The sequence below is a fragment of the Bos taurus genome, chromosome 6 (genome assembly GCF_002263795.3).
Source record: "Bos taurus isolate L1 Dominette 01449 registration number 42190680 breed Hereford chromosome 6, ARS-UCD2.0, whole genome shotgun sequence".
Taxonomy (NCBI): Eukaryota; Metazoa; Chordata; class Mammalia; order Artiodactyla; family Bovidae; genus Bos; species Bos taurus.
This window is the reverse complement of record NC_037333.1, coordinates 45,755,279-45,772,732: the sequence shown is the minus strand read 5'-3', so window position 1 is coordinate 45,772,732 and position 17,454 is coordinate 45,755,279. Positions and strand designations below refer to the sequence as shown.

The 17,454-nt window shown below is 40.2% G+C and overlaps 1 protein-coding gene across 2 annotated transcripts in view; it reads right to left on the bottom strand.

Annotated features, from left to right (window-relative positions):
• RBPJ (recombination signal binding protein for immunoglobulin kappa J region) overlaps positions 1-17,454 on the bottom strand; it is a 242,058-nt gene that overhangs the window by 115,243 nt on the left and 109,361 nt on the right. Inside the window, exon 1 of one of the 2 annotated variants that reach the window (XM_024993462.2) lies at positions 900-17,454. This exon is cut by the window's right edge and continues 15,518 nt beyond it. The exons of the other annotated variant lie outside the window; for it this stretch is intronic. The gene's annotated coding sequence lies outside the window, so the exon portion shown is untranslated. The remainder of the gene's footprint in view (positions 1-899) is intronic. 2 annotated transcript variants of the gene reach the window in all.

Here is a 17,454-nt window from a genome sequence, read left to right as displayed (position 1 = left end):
GGATTACGAGGGGACGGGGAATGGAGGGGTCAGGAGGCGGAGCCCAGGGTAGAGAGGAGGGGTCCTGGGAAAATCTGCCGCGTTTCACAGGCCCAGATGAAACACCTCCTCAAATGGGTGTTTTCCAAGTGGCTTCCCGCTCCCTTTAGTTCCCAGCCCTTTTCATTCATTCACACGTTCATTGGACGCCTTCTTTATGGTAATGTCAGCGTTAGGTACTGGAGCTACAAAGATGCCTGGAGTTCGGAGGAGTAACAAACCAGGAACTTAGTTCATTCGACCCCCTGGGTAGCCACCAGAGCTCTGTAAATGAAAAACTTTTTTGAGGTTGAACTCTATTGCCTTAGCTTTCTTCTCCTTGGGTGTGAAATAAGGTCAGGCCAAGGCCTCTGGCAAAGTCACCACTACTGTGTCCACCTTGCATACAGACGCCGAAGCGCTGCGAAGCTTTCTCCAGAGGTGAAAAGTGTACTGTAATTGAAAGCCACCACTGCCCCAGCCAGCACATAACTCAGAGGTTCTGCCTGGGCAGGGAGCTACCTGTCGCATAAACCTCCCCAGGACCTCATCGCAGACCCAAGACGTCTGTGAACCCGGGTGGTATAATGGGGACAGACTCTGACAAGGTCCTCCCAAGGGCCTGGCACAGTGGAGGACGCAGCTCGCTGCCCGAAGTGTATCTCAGGCGACCTAAACCGGGAAGCCCCCGAGCAAATTTGGCCCGTCTGGGCATACAAGAAAGGTGCAGGACTCGAACCCTACCCGTCCTCCCAACCTGCAGCACCCCTTTCTTCCCCCCTCCCCGCTTTGCCCTTTCAATTCCTAGAGATTCCCAGATCCAGCACTGCCTCCCGCAGGGAGCCCCAAAACCCGGAGAACTGGAATCCACAGCCCGAAACCTGCTGAAGGCGCTGCAGGATTGGCGCGGCACGCGCGAGCGGCACTGCGCATGTGTCCAATGCGGGCAGCCGGGTCTCACGCTACACCTCCTTCCCACCGCCTTCCACTACTCGATTCAGACACAACACGGGCCGTGGGAAATTTCCTAAACCTCGCGAGAACGCGCCCACTGTTGTCTATGCTTTTGCCCCAAATCTCGCGGGGCCCAGGCGGGACAGGTGTTTGTCTAGTGCAGCTCCCGGCGCCGTTCGTGCCGCGCGTGCCCGGGCGGCAGGCGGGGTGGGAAGGAGCGGCTCGCCGAGGAGGCGGGGCTGGGGGGCGCGTGGCGGGGAGCGCAGGGCGGAGGGCGGCTGGGAGGGGCCCGACGTCTCGCACACACACGCCGCGTGACGCTTTGTGGAAGGAAAGTGGGGGTGGTGGAGGGGCGGATTCTAAAAGAAGGGGAAACCTGGAGATTAGAAACTCCTCCTGGTGCGGATGGTAAGAGGTCAGACTCGAGGGCAGGAGGAGCCCTAGGCCGCTCCCCGGGGAGGTTTCCTGTCGCCCTCCACGCGCCTGGTACTTTCCTAAAATGTGTTTGACGCCGCGCCCCCGGCCTCCGGGAGCTGACACCCCCAGTGTCGCGTTTGAGTCATGCCTCTGAGTCACCCAGTCTGGCCACCACTTTGCTTGCTTTTGGATTCCCTTAGCTACTCTCTACTAGCAGTTGGTTGTTTTCTTTCTGAGGTACCCGCTGGTCTTGCTTGTTAGCTAGGGAAAAGTGCTGCTCTCTGTGCTCTGACGTTGTACACTTGTATAGAGTTCGCCTCCCATTCAAGGACACCTTTAAAAATTTTCTTCCCCCTAATCTGTTTCAGGCTTCCCTGCTGGCTCAGACGGTAAATAATCAGCCTGCAATGCAGGAGACCCCCGTTGGATCCCTGAGTCGGAAAATTCCCCTGGAGAAGGGAATAGCTACCCACTACAGAGTTCTTGCCTGGACAATCTCTTGGACAGAGGAGCCTGGAGGGCTGCAGTCCATGAGGTCGCAGACTCTAAACTCTTTTTAGCCTTTTGAAGTAATCCCTGTGTATTAGTTTCTGTTCCTTTTTTTTTCTTTTCTCCACTTATATGACTTACTGGTTTTGCTTTCCTTCACCTTTTTATGTGTTTGTTGAAATATTCATTTCGATTTTTGGATATCGTTTTACCAGGTGCTTTAGTCACAACTCTTTTAAGTGCATTCCTTCCTTTTGGATTATTTGTCCAGTGAATTCCTGTTTAGATTCTTCAATCAGGCACTTTTGAGATTGTCTTCGTGTGGGTCCTGTACCAGTCTAGACTGGCATTATCTCGGAACTGGTGTCTTAATGACATCATAGACCCACAAATGAAAAATTAAATTGAGTTTTTGAATTTGGGAAAACAGTGACTCCTCTCATACAGAGTTCATATTCTGCTAGTTATACCATAGACAAGAAATCAAGTTTTTGAATTGTTTTCAAGGTTATTAGTTGTGTGTGTGCATGCACATTTGCCTATTCCTTTCATTAAGTAGTTCACAAAGGGAAAGAGAAAATTTAAGAATCTTAAATGCAGTATCTCAGTGCAAAGCTAATTTGGATTAGGCTTGCTTCAAGAGAACAGTGCCCATGGGCACACATTCCTTCAAAGGAATCAAGCCTTTTTCCAAAGGAATCAAGCCTTTTTCCCAAGAACACATTACAGTCATGGTCTGGTCTGGGCTATTCATCTGATCTGGAACCATTGCCATCTAAGAGCCCTAGCCACAGAAAGCCATGGTAACCATGGTAACTCAAATTACAACTCCCATTCACCCTAATACATGCTTTACCTGTATTCTTTCCTTGTCCTAGTAAATGATATTCCATCCTTCCATTTAAGCCAAGAACCCTGGAGTCATTCTCACTTTCTTTCTTTTTTACATCCAACATTCAACCTAACAAAATCTTGCTAGCTCCACCTTCAGAATAGACTCACAGTCCAAACACATCCACACCTCTATGGCAACCGGCCCAGTCTAACCCATCTCATCTCTCACCTGTTGTCAAGGAAGTCTAATAACTAGTTCTGCCTTCATCCATTTTGCCTTTTCTCAGTCTGTTCTCAGTAGACAATTCAGTGTAACTCTCTAGAACTCTCCAATGGCTTTCCTACTTTCCTATGAGGCCTACTGCCCAAACCCCATACCTCGACCTCGTCTCTTCCCCTTGCTCATTGAGCCCCAACCAGCATCCTTCCTTGTGTTCCTAGGATGCACCAGGCACACCCTTAACTCCTGTCTTTGCTCTTTTCCCTAGATGCCTTATAGATCCTTCCTTTACTGCTTTCAGGTCTTTGCTTAAATGTCACCTGCTCAGAGAGCCCTTCCATGACCACCCTTCACAAAAGTAACTCTTGTTACTCCCTGTTCCCTCTCTCTTTATTTTTCCCATGATCCTATTGTAAACTAACATACCATACATCAGATCTGTGTATTGTGTCTATTATCTGCCTACCTCCCCCCATTACAATCTTAATGTGAGCAGGGACTTTAGTCTATTTTGTTTATTGTTCATACCTCAGCCATCAGAACAATGCCTGCTGCAGGATAGATGCTCAGTAAGTATTTGTAGAATGAATAGGATGTCTTCCACTTCTAGAACAGATTAGAAATTATTCTAAAGACTCACTAAGCCTTCCAGACTTTAAAAGAATATCGAGGCTAGACCAGTAGCAAATACCCCAGTGCCATCTTGCCTGGGGAAGGCCTATAGAGCAAACACTTGTGTTAACTTTTTGCAAAAAACAATTCTTACTCTTGAGTTAGGCCAGTAGTTGTGCCTACACTTCCGTAAAGTGTTTCCTTTACTCTCCATTTTAGCTTCCCTCATAGCTCAGTCAGTAAAGAATCTGCCTGCAATGCAGGAGACCTGGGTTTAATTCCTGGGTCAGGAAGATTTCCTGGAGAAGGAAATGGCAACCCACTTCAGTATTCTTGCCTGGAGAATCCCACGGATAGAGGAACCTAGCAGGCTACAGTCCGTGGGGTCGAAAGAGTCGGACACAACTTAGCGACTAAACCACCACCACCACCACCAGGAAAGAAAACACTATTGGCAGGATATAAATACGCATTCTCATCTGTTGCTAGTGGAGTGAAAATGGGTATGCCGTGCTAAGTCACTTCAGTCACGTCCGACTCTGTGTGACCCTATGAACTGTAGCCCATCAGGCTCCTCTGTCCATGGGATTCTCCAGGCAAGAATACTAGAGTGGATTGCCATTCCCTTCTCCAGAGGATCTTCCCACCCAGGGATCAAACAGACATGTCTTATGTCTAACTTGTGTTGGCAGGCGGGTTCTTTACCACTAGCACCACCTGGGAATCATAATCTTTATGAAAACCATTTTGATAAAACTTATCTCTACCTATTAATCCTACAACTCTGTTTCTAGAAATCTGTCTTATGAATATATTCACATTTGTGAAATTACCTGTACATATAGTATAGCATTGGTCTTCCCTTGTGGCTCAGCTGGTAAAGAATCCGCCTGCAATGTGGGAGACCTGGGTTCGATCCCTGGGTTGAGAAGATCCCCTGGAGAAGGGAAAGGCTACCTACTCCAGTATTCTGGCCTGGAGAATTCCATGGACTCGTCCATGGGGTCGAAAACAGTCGGACACAACTGAGTGAATTTCACTTTCACTTTCATAGTGTAGCATTAGTGATGGTAGAGAATACCTTAACAATCTAAATGTCGATCAAGAGGTGTCTTATTTATTTAAAAATATATATGTATATTCATAGAATCAAATAGTATTCATTTGTTAATAAGCAGAGGGTGCTTTTATGTACTTACATGGAAGGATCACAAAGTTTAAAAAAACAAGGTGCAAAATAATTATAGGTAAATAATACTTATTTGCCTATATGTATCTAAAAGGATTCTGGAAGGATACACGAGAAACTAATAATGACTGCTTCGCTGTAAGGAACTCAACTGTTGGAGGATATAGCTGAAGAGGTGGCTTATCTTGGATCCTTTGAATTTTGTAGAAGCACACATATATTTTTTTTCAATATATAAAACATTTTTAAAGGGGGGAATGAAAGGGAATAAATGTGCAAGAAGAAAAAAATGATCAAAGTGTTTTCTTTTTCCCACCTGCTAGAAAATTATTTTCTAAAAGATGTGATGTATATGATAATAATACCACCTCAGTAGAATTAAGAACTGCAGAACTGTCAGGACTTAATCCCAGTCATCTGGTAGCATTGAGTCCATTCAAGCAGCAAGTTCAGAGTCCCTACTGCTCCATGTCAGATATCATCTTTCATGGTTTACAAAGATGGGTAGTACAGAGACTTCAGGGGACCCCCCAGGTAATAGAGTACACAGACCAGTTGCAGGGTAATTTTAGGGTGGAGGCATGAGTTTAATCGCATTGGGGTACAGAGGAAGAAGCACCTAACTCTTGCCTGATGGGCCCAGGGAAACCTTGCAGAGATGACTTTTGAGCTAAATCTTAGTGGAGTGGGAGTTCAGAAGACAGTAAGAGGAGGAAGCATAAGAAGCACAGGAAACAGCATGTTCAGGCTCTGAGGTGTGAAAGAGCATCTTGTATTCAGGGGAACTCCAGGTGCTGCATGTAGAAGCGGGGGTAGACAACCTAGGCAGGGTAACTAGAAGGACCTGGTAAAAAGGTGGTCCTCACAAGTTGGTGGGTTCCACTCCCTAAGACTCTGAATGAGTAAATCTGTGCTAGAGCCCAGGAATAGGCATTTCTAAGAAGACTGGTCAGGGATTCTGGTGCAAATTGTCCATGAATCAAGCTTTGAGAATCTTTGTTGTAGGAGTTAGATGTAACCTTTCTTCAGGAGTTTCACAGTAAAGGGAGCAATGACATATAGTTTCTTGGTTAAAAACAATAAATGAAATATTTAAATATTAATAAGTTTGGGGGCTTCAGTATATATCCCCCTGGAGGAGGGCATGGCAACCCACTCCAGTGTTCTTGCCTGGAGAATCCCCATGTACAGAGGAACCTGGTGGGCTGCAGTCCGTGGGGTTAACTGAGCAACTAAGCACTGCATAGCACAGTACCAGTATATATCCAGTAGAGGCGTGAAGCAAATAGTGGCAATGAGATGAGCACATTTGTGAAAGGATCGTGTTTTGCTCTGGTGGTTTAAACATAGCAGATGTTTCAACATTGCTTTCATTCTAAGGTTAAGTTACCCCAACTCATATTAATGAGACACACCAGAACACTGAAAATTTTACTAGGCAGCCCCATGATGGAGAATACTGGTTCTACCCCCACATTGCATGGGTTCCAACTGTAGAACCTGAGACAAGCTATTTAACCTAGCAATACCTCAGTTTCCTTGCCCGTAAAATAAAGAATAGCAACTAATTCATAGGGTTGTCATGAGGATTCAAAGTGTTAGTTCTGTTGAAAGCACATAGAAAGATACCTGTAACATAGTTGCTATAGTAGTGTTCATTTTTATCACTGTTATTTTTTATTTAATAAATACATAAAATGCCTTCATCTCATGAAAATTGTTGTGAAGCATATCAAATTGTCTTTAATGCTTCAATAATCAATGTTAATATAGCCAAACATAGAGATGATTTTATCCAGATTGATGTTAATTCATTTAACATACCCATTCAGAAATGGCAATGTCATCATTATTATTTAATTTCTAAAAGATTCACATGTTCAAAAAGGTTAAGAAACCTGCTGTAAATGGCCAACAAGAGCCTCTGAGGATGTAAAGCAGGGCTTGATGTGATCAGATTGTGGAGAGGCTGTGTGCCTAAGAAAATCTTCCTAATAACTCTTATTAGAAATTGAAAGCCTTTTGCTTCACAGAAGTCTCTTAACTCATAATTTTCATTCATCCTGATGCCTCCCTTTTTAATGAAAGTATCCCTTTCATTTTCTACTGCGTCCTAGTTAAGGTTAATAAAATGTATATGAGATTGAAAAAGTTTATTTTCCTTAAAGACTATGTAAGTCTATAAGGAAAATGAACTCTAATTCTAGAATTAAAAGAAATAAAGAGATCACTGAAAGTAAGTCACAGAACAGGCTTCAGGAAGGTGAATTTGAGAAACAAAAATAAATATTTACCCTTTGCTTTCCAATTGTGTTTGATTTTATACAGGATTCTTTGGCCCTGAGAATTTTATTTCTTTTTTCTTTCTTTTTAGGTCCAAGTAAAGCAAAGCTTGAGGAGCGCATGACAACCACTCCAGTATTCTTGCCTGGTGGAGAATCCCATGGACAAGGAGCCTGGCAGGCTACAGTCCGAAGGGTCACGAAGAGTCCCAGACATGACTAAAGTGACTTAGCATGCTTTCACACAAACAAGCTTAACATATGCAGCACTTCAGGAAGGCGAAAGAAGAAAAATGATAAACCATTTACTCTAATGATGTGAAATGCAAATGGAATCAAACATACCTTTGGTAAGAAGAATGTGTACAGGTCATATAATTTCTTTTTCTTTTTATAATATAAACAAGATAAAGCAAGTTAACACTACCTATACAGGGACTTCCCTGGTGGTCCGCTGGCTAAGCCTCCACGCTCCAATACAGGTTTGATCCCTGGTCAGGAAACTAGATGCCACATGCCGCAACTAAAGATCCTGCATGCCACAACTAAGACCTCGCACAGTCAAGTAAGTAAATACTTTAAAAAAGAAAAGAAGAAAGAAAAAAAAACTACACAAAAAGTAACACCACTATATGATTTGTAAAATTCTAGTTGTGAAAGTTGCTTAGTCCTGTCCAACTCTTTGCAACTCCATTGGCCACCTGATGCAAACAAAGAACTGACTCACTGGAAAAGACCCTGATGCTGGGAAAGATTGAAGGAGGGAGGAGAAGGGGCTGACAGAGAACGAGATGGTTGGATGGCATCACTGACTCAATGGACATGAGTTTGGGTAAACTCCGGGAGTTGGTGATGGACAGGGAAGCCTGGTGTGCTGCAGTCTATGGGGTCGCAAAGAGTCAGACACAACTGAGTGACTGAACTGAACTGAACTGAGTTGTGAAAAGTGAAAGTCAAAGTCGCTCAGTCATGTCCGACTCTGTGACCCCGTGGACTTTACAGTCCATGGAATTCTCCAGGTCAGAATACTGGAGTGGGTAGCCTTTCTCCAGGGCATCTTCCCAACCCAGGGATCCATTCCAGATGGATTCCTTACCAGCTGAGCCACAGTTGCTGCTGCTGCTGCTGCTGCCAAGTCGCTTCAGTTGTGTCCGACTCTGTGCGACCCCATAGACGGTAGCCCACCGGGCTCCCCCATCCCTGGGATTCTCCAGGCAAGGATACTGGAGTGGGTTGCCATTTCCAAGAATGTATTTGAGTTTTGATTTTCTAAATGTTCTGCTTTGTTATATATCTTATATTGTGGTTTTTGATTCCATGTTGAATCAATGTTGAACAGTCATAATCAGCAAAACAGCTGGGGTAGAAAGGAAAAAAGCTTTGGACTAACTCCATCATTGAGTCCTACCTCCACCACTAGCCAGCTAGCTAACTTTGGGCAAGCTAACCTTTCCTTATGTGCAAATGGGGGAATGTAAAACCTATGGCTCACAACTATTTTGAAAATTATTTGAGATATTACATGAAATAACTGGGAACGTAGTAAGTACTCAGTAAATGCTGTTTCTTTAGGAAATTCTACCACCCATGACTGCTCAATTTTCTTTTATATTAGATGGACTAAGACTCTCTGCCTTAGAGATTTGTTGTACAAATCAAATCAGGTAATTATATAGATAATTAAATGGCAAGAATTATCTTTAAATAAGTTTATTGTATTTATTTGGGTTGGCACATTTATTTGTAAAAATTTGAGTATGGTTTTATAGCAAATCAATAGGGCAGAAAAAGACCCCTACATTTTCTCCCCTGGCCTGAGTTACTATTAACCTGGGGCATAAATGACCTTTAAAAGTTTTTCAAAGAAAGCCTACTCAAAGGGTTTACTCTTTGTATCTGTGTTGTTTTGTGTCAGAGATAGTGTAATGATAAGTATCAACTTGCAGATATGACCTTTGTGGCTAGCACCCTTGTCCAAAATAGACTACGGACCAAGATCAACTTTGGAAACAGTCTATTAAACAACCACTGACAAATAGTGAAAGATACCAATCAATTACCATCTCCTGAAATACCTAGCTCTGTCAAAGACAATGGAGAATCCCCGTGAACATCATAATGAGAGTTGTACATTGTCACTTTAAAAATTGCCATTATGTCAGTATGTTGATATTTTTTATTTTAATTAAAAAAATTTAATTGTCATTATGTCAACAAATGAGAATTAAAGAAGAAACCTTGTGAAATGACTGCAGGAAAAAAAATAAGAATTTTTAAGTAAGCTATCAATAAATATTGAGTACAAATTTAATTCAGTGCAATAGGAGAAATAGAAAAGTTTCATCTCAGTCTCATATTGATGTATTTAATTTCTGAACTGCATTAGAGAACTCTATGTAAAGGAATCCTTAACAACTCCTTGTCACATATTGGGGCTTCCGTGGAGGCTCAGACGGTACAGAATCTGGCTGCAGTGCAGGAGACCCAGGTTTGTCCCTGGGTTGAGAAGATCCCGTGGAGAAGGGAATGGTTACTCACTCCAGTATTCATGCCTGGAGAATTCTATGGAAAGAGGAGCCTGGGGGATTCCCATATTCCAACTGGTATTGTCCTACGTGTACTTTTTTCTCTCTTAAATGGTTATTTGACAAAATTCTACCCTGATTAGCATTCTGTGGAAGGTAAAATAAATTGTATCAAGGTGTTACTAATATAGTATCCCACTAGTGGAAAAAAACATTTCTCAAGATCTTAGCTGCAAATTGCCTCCCATCTAAGTACTTTGAGAAGATTTGGAAATTTATACTTTTTTTTTTTTTTCCTTTCTCCCAGCTTTCAAAACCCTTGGCTTAAATTCTACCCTCAGAATTACTTCTGACTTCAGTGAGAGTTATAAACTATCGTTTGGGAGGAACATTTGGCTCTTGCTTTTTCAAGTCTAAAGTTCTCCAGAAATGTTCTTATGAAATGTGAATCTGATTTTCATCATGCAGTTTTACCTACATAGCATCATATTTTCCTTCACCAGCAAACACTAAGTATTTTATTTTTAACTAGCAAGGCTATATCTTTATTTGCATGGTACTTTCCAAGTTTCCAAAATAGGAAACAAATCACAGAATCTAGGCCAAAGAAAAGGACTTAAGAACTGAAAGAAAACTTCTGAAAAACAGATTACATGCAGAAGTACTCAGTTTTCTAAAACAGAGGATTTTTTAAAAGTCATATGCCAATCTAACATGCAGCAGAGCCGCTTTCTGTTTAAAGGGATACTGTGATATGCAGTTTGTGAAATGTCAATAATATGATTAAGTCTACACCATCCCAAGCCTTCTGACAAACATTGTCTCAGTCAGACCTCAGGACAAAGCCGCAGATAGGCTCTCTGAGTGATGAGACTCAGAGAGCTTCACTTGCACAAGTTATACTTCTAGAAGTGGAATACATGCTTGAGAGGTTTGTTTGGGCTTTTTTGCTACAGAAATTTAAATTATTTTATTATTACAATCTGATAGAGAATATATTGTGTCATATACTCAGAGGAGAAGGGGATGACAGAGGATGAGATGGTTGGATGGCATCACCAACTCAATGGACATGAGTTTGAGTGAACTCTGGGAGTTGGTGATGGACAGGGAGGCCTGGCATGCTGCGATTCATGGGGTTGCAAAGAGTCGGACATGACTGAGCGACTGAACTGAACCGAATACTTAAGAGTATCAGATTATAATTTTAAAAGTTATTTATAAAAATATAAATTCTAAAGAATGCAAAAGATTTATTTTTAAAAAGCCAGTAATATTACATATATATGTGTGTGTCTGTGTGTAAATCAGTGATATGAACTAGTAACAGTGAGTGGCTAAGGATAGGTAGCTTAGACAGAGAGAAGACGTAATACTCTTGTGGATTTTTTTGCCATATTATTTTAAAAAATAATTCACCAAGGACCTCACAATAAAAGAAGCCTACATCCCCTAAACATAAACACATAAATGCTCAACTGAATTCCAGCAAATACTGAACAAAGTAGGAATAGAAGGGAGCTTCCTCAACCTGATAAAGGCATCTATGAAAAATCCAGAATCAATGTCATTTTTAAACATAAAAGATTTATATTTTCCCAAAGATTATATTTTCCCACTAACATGAGTAAGAAGACAAAGACTTCCATCAGGATCACTTGTATTCAACCTTGTACTGGAGATGCTACCCAAGCAATTTGGCAAGAAAATTAAATAAAGGGTATCCAGGTTGAAAAGAAGAATGAAAAATGTCTCTGTTTGCAAATGATAGGACTGTATATACAGAGAATTCTAAGGATTCCACTAAAAATGCATTAGAACTAATATATAAGTTTAGCAAGTTTGCAGGATACAAAGTCAGTATTCAAAAATCAGTTGCCTTTCTGGGACTTCTCTGGTAGTCCAGCAGCAAAGAGTCTGTGCTCCCAATGCAGGGAGCCTGGGTCAGGCCCCTGGTCAGGGAACTAGATACCACATGCCAAGACCTGGCACAGCCAAATAAATAAAATATTTTAAAAATGATTGACAGACAGTAAAGAATATTAAAAAATCAATTGAGACAAAGATTCCATTAGCATTAAAAAGAGTAAAATACTTAGGAATAAATTTAACAGAAAGAAAGCTGTTCTTATACTCTGAAAACTATAAAATATTATAAAAAGATAATTTTAAAGATCTAAATAAGTAAATGGAAATCCATGTTCATGGATTGAATTTGATGTGTAGAATCAACAAAATCACTATCAAAATTCCAACTGTACAGTTTGCAGAAATGGACAAGTTGTTCCTAAAATTCATATGAAGATTTAAGGAACCCAGAATAGCCAAAGCAATATTGGAAAAGAAAAACAGAGGTGGAGCAGTTATGCTTCCCCTTTTCAAAACTCACTACAAGACTGTAGTAATCAAGGCTGTGTGGTGCATGTATAAGGTAGACATATAGTTCACTGGAGTAGAATTCAGAGTCTAGACATAAACCCTCACATGTGTGGTCAGTTGATTTCTATCAAGAGTATGAAGACAATTCAGTGGGGAAAACATAGCCTTCAACAAATGGTGCTGGGACAACTGGCTATCCATATGCAAAATAATGAACTTGGGTTCTGAACTTTACAACATATATTCCAATTACCTTAAAATGGATCATAGACGTAAATGTAAAAACTAAAACCATAGAACTCTTAAAGGAAAGCATATATCTTCATGAACTTGGATTAGCAATGGTTTCTTAGATATGACACCAAAAAGCACAAGCACAACAACAGCAACAAAAATAAATTGTCCTTCATTAAAATTAAACTTTTGTACTTCAGAGCACACTCTCAAGAAAGTGAAAAAAACACCCCATAGAATGGGACAGAATATTTGCAAAACATTTATCTGATAAGGACTAATATCTGAAATATATAAAGAATTCTTAAAACTGAGTAATAGGATAACCTATAATAGAAAAGAATACTAAAAAACAATGCATATATGTATGAAAACTGAGTCCGTTTGCTGTACAGCCGAGATTGGCACAACATTGTAAATCAACTGTACTTTTAAAAAATTGAATAATAAAAACAGAAATAACCCAATTTAAAAATGGGCAAAGGAGCTAAATAGATATTTCTTCAAATAAGACATGCAAATGGCCAGTAAGCACATGGAAAAATATTCAACATCATTAAGTATCAGAAAAATGCAGATCAAAACCACAATGAAATACGATTTCATGCCCATCAGGATGGCAACAATCAAGAAGACAGATAATGGTGTGTTGTCAAGGATATAGAAAAATTGAAACCCTTAGGCTTTGGTGGTAGGAATGTAAACTAAAGAAGGCATTTTGAAAAACAGTCTGACAGTTCCTCAAAAGGTTAAAGATAGAGTTACCATATGACCAGCGATTCTCCTAGGTATATACCAAAGAGAACTGAAAAACATGTCCAAACAAAAACTTGTCCATGTATGGTCAGGGCAGCATTATTTATAACAGGTAAAAAGTAGGGAAAAAAAACAAATGTCCATTAACTGATGAATGGATAAATAAAATTTCGTGTATCTATAAGATGGAACATTATTAGGCCATAAAAAGAAATGAAATACTGATACATGATGCAATGTGAATAAACCTTAAAAACATGCTATATGAAAGGAACAAGTCACAAAAGGCCCCATATCGTATGATTCTGTGTATGTCAACTATCTTGAATAGACAAAACTACAAAGATAGAAAGTAAATTAATGGTTGCCTCGGTCTAGAGAGTATAGGGTGGGGTGTGTTGTGAGTGACTGCTAAAGGTTATAGGACTTCTTTTGGAATGATGAAAATGTTCTAAACTTGATTGTGGTGATTGTTGCACAACTTTGTGAACAGACTAAAAACCATCCACTGAGCAACTGAACCGGACTGATTGAATGTACGTACGCTAGCATGAATTATATCCCAATAAAGCTGTTAACAAAAAAAGCAGAAAAAAAAACTAAAATTTAATTGTATTCAATTAGAGCCGGCTTCCCTTGTGGAAATTCCCTGGAGAATTCTATGGCCTGTGTGACTTTCACTTTCAATTAGATGCTTTAAAAGTCCATATGATCATAACCTTTACCTTATTCATGTGTGTGCTTAGTCGGTCAGTCGTGTCCGACTGTTTGTGACCCCATGGATTGCAGCCTGCCAGGCTCCTCTGTCCATGGGGATTCTCCAGGCAAGAATACTGGAGTAGGTTGCCACGCCCTGCTCCAGGGGATCTTCCTGACCCAGGGATCGAACCCAGGTCTCCCGCATTGCAGGATTCTTTACCATTTGAGCCACCAGGGAAGCCCAAGACAACTGGAGTGGGTAGCCTATCCCTTCTCCAGGGAAACTTCCTGACCCAGAAATCGAACTGGGGTTCTTCCGCATTGCAGGCAGAGTGAGCTATGTGGACAAATAACTAATAATCTCCATAGAATAGTCATCACTATGTCAGGTGATTGACCCTCTAGCTTCATAGTAGGTTTGAGATTATATTTGTGTCAAGGGTGATGGTCCTTAACATTGCATAAATGAACTGACCTCGCTTTTTTGTTTGTTTTTGGTCTCATCTCATGGCATGTGAAACTTCCCCGACCTGGGATCCAACCAGAGCTCCCTGCAGTAGGAGCACAGAATCTTAACTATTGAACCACCAGAGAAGTCCTCAGTTGCCTCCTTATAGCCTCTACTCCACCAAATACCCTTCAAGGCCCTGATGACTCAATTGATCCTATTCTACTTTCATCTTATTGAATCTATTCCTCTGTTGTCCATTGATTCAAAAAGAAATATTTCCTGAACACCTCCTATGAGCCCAGCAGTCTTCTAAGCTCCCGTGAAGACTGGTTTGAGCAAGTAAGACAAGATCACTGCCCTCAGGGAACTTGAGTTCAAAGATGGAGACTTAGATAATAGAAGAGTAAACAAACTAATGGGACTTCCCAGGTGGCTGTCTGCCTTCAACGTGAGAGACTTTTGTTCGATCCCTGGGTCAGGAAGATCCCTGGGAGGAGGAAACGGTAAACCATTCCAGTATTTTTGCTGGGAAAACCCGGAGGAGCCTGGCGGGATATAGTACACAGGGTCACAAAGAATAGGACACGACTGAGCAACTGAGCACAAAACAAACAAATAAGGAGGACCATTTTAAACAATGATGAAAGCTAGGCTAAAAATTAAATAGGAGTGAAAAATGCTAAGAGGAAAGGGAAGTTGATTTTATTTAGATCAACTGCACTCTTAATGGTAAATTCCTTTCATTGTACTTAAACTGCTCGGAAGTACTTTAATTGTGTAATTCTCTTTAAAAGGTTTTCAAACAATACAAGTAGAGAGCAACAACCTTTACAGTTTTAAGTTCATTCTTTAGACTCTAGCAGGATGTGGATACTGAGGCCTTTCAAAAGTATAGACTTGGATATTTCTACCTTTCTTTGGTAAAGTTTACATAGAAAAAGGAAAGTGATGAGCATTCACATTCTGAATGCCTATTAAAAATGGACAAGTCTTCTTAACATCTATTCATGTTTATAATCCATCTCCCCACAGCCCCACCCAACCCTCCCACCCAGTGCTGGGAGTTAGATGTTTTTATCTGTATTTCACAGGTGAAGGAAGTGTTTTAACCAAGAACACCGAGGTCAGAAGTGGACAAACCAGTTTCCATGCCATCTTTTTGCCTCCAAGTCAAGAACCCTTTTGCTTATACCAGGTAACCTATAATTTCATGCCATTCCTGCTCTTCCAAAAACCTTGCTTCTTCATTAAGAGGTTTTCAGTAAAAAAAAAAAAAAATACTGTGAAGGGAGTTGGTGTATGTTTAAGTTTGGCCTAAGTGTTTCAGCTTCATTAAAAAAAAAAATCACAATATGTAACTTCCCATTTCATTTCGCCTGTTAGGTCACATATTATGAGAGCTAATATTCAGAAATATCTGCTTGTAAGAGGAGTGATTACTACACTATTTTAAAAGCCCATCTTAACTGTCTTTTCTGAGAAGTGGCTTGCTGTTTACCAGGATAATGCAATTCCTGTTTGTATATTATAAAATTAGTAGAGTTTATATGAAGAAAATCTTTTTCTTTTGTTCTACCGCATGAAATGATGCCTTTTCATGATGATTAAAAGCAAGACAGCCTAAAATGCTATATTAGTTCACAAAAATTTCTCAGAATGATATATTAAAACTGAAACTGAAACTGTTATGGAGGTGGTAAAATCTACTCACATTCAATTACCTTTGGGCAAAAAAAAAAAAAATAGATACCCTCAGTATCTGCAGTATCTGTACTATGTGTTAATAATGGTGATGACACTAGCATGAAACTCAGGGTGAATCCTCTAGATAAGGGTGCTCTTCTAAACAGAAGAGTTCCTTAGAAGAGTGGATAAATATGTATACCCTTACAGTTGACTAAGGTGTAAAATGAGACACACTCAAGATGTTATACTAAATTTTGCCTAGAACATAGGAATCATTTTGAAATGTGACTGGTTTTCAGCTTCTTAGCTGACTTTCCCTCCCCTGCCCTGTCCCTAAATAGTTTATTTTTTTGAGGAATACAATATTTATTTCACAGTCTTTTTCCTATTTTGGAGTTCTTTTCTTTCATTTTTTTGGCCCTGGAGGGAAATACGATGTTTCTTCAGGTCAGGTTGCATATTATGAGATAATAATACAGCTTTCTCTGTCTTATGCTTTACCCTAGGAGTCTAGATTTTAAATACCTCTAAAATGATTAGTCTTAATTCTACTTCAATAGATTTGACAGATTAACTTCTTTAATGGTTTTAATTTGTATTTCAGTAACTGCAGTGGTCTTCCTGTCTCTAAAATGTGAATTTTCCTGACTTGGTGACATTTTCTGGTGTTGACCTTTGTTGTTCTCCCCTTGATGCCCTCCCACCCTGCATCGGCCTCCACTGTTAATAATCACCTAACTAATGTGTTAAAGGAGAAGGAAATGGCAACCCACTCCAGTGTTCTTGCCTGGAGAATCCCAGGCCTCGTGGGCTGCCGTCTATGGGGTCGCACAGAGTCAGACATGACTGAAGCGACTTAGCAGCAATGTGTTAAAACAACAGGCTTGTCAGGCATACTGCTTCGAACTTTCTAGTTTTATATAAGAAGTTCCTTTTTAATACCTCTATTTATTCTTCATTCACTGTAAAGGGCTTCGTTTCTTTTGGAGGCACACAACTAGTCTGGAGTTCAGCTTTGTCCATCTCATATAAATCCCCTATAGGGTTAGTAAAACTGCAACCCATAATCCCTTCTTTAAAAAAGTGCAGTGATTATTTGTGCTTATGTTAGTTCCAAATATTACAATAGTTTCTGGATTTTTGCCACATTCCTCTCTAGATAGTCATTTGGGAGACTTTGTTTATAATATGTGTTTTGAATGAAATTTAAAAATTCCAGGACCACAGGATGCAAGACCCAGTTGTGGGTTAAACTTAATTTTTGCATTTTTTTCAGAGAGGCCTTACTTAGATTACAACAATAGCAAACATTGAATAGAAAATGAGAGAAGGTATGTTTTCTCCAGGGATTAGTGTTTAAAAGAATATAAGAGAAAGCACGGTATTTCCAAGGATTAGGGAATGTTTTCAAAGCGGCCTGTAGCATTCAGTTGGTGGTTTAGGTAAATTAAAACATTAAGCTGTTTCATGGATATCAGAAGAAATGTTTTCTTCAGTGATTGTGCTAATTGTGATTTTAAAATCACAAACAAAACCTTACATTTTAAATAGCACCCCTCCCCCCAAAAAGTAGTTAAATTCTTCAGGATTTTTTTTTTTTTTTTAACAATTTAAGGCAATGTTAAAAATATATAAGCTCCTCTGGGACTTTTTCCTTCTAATAAATTTTATTTTTTCCCCTCATAGTCTGCTTATTTTAGAAGCTGATG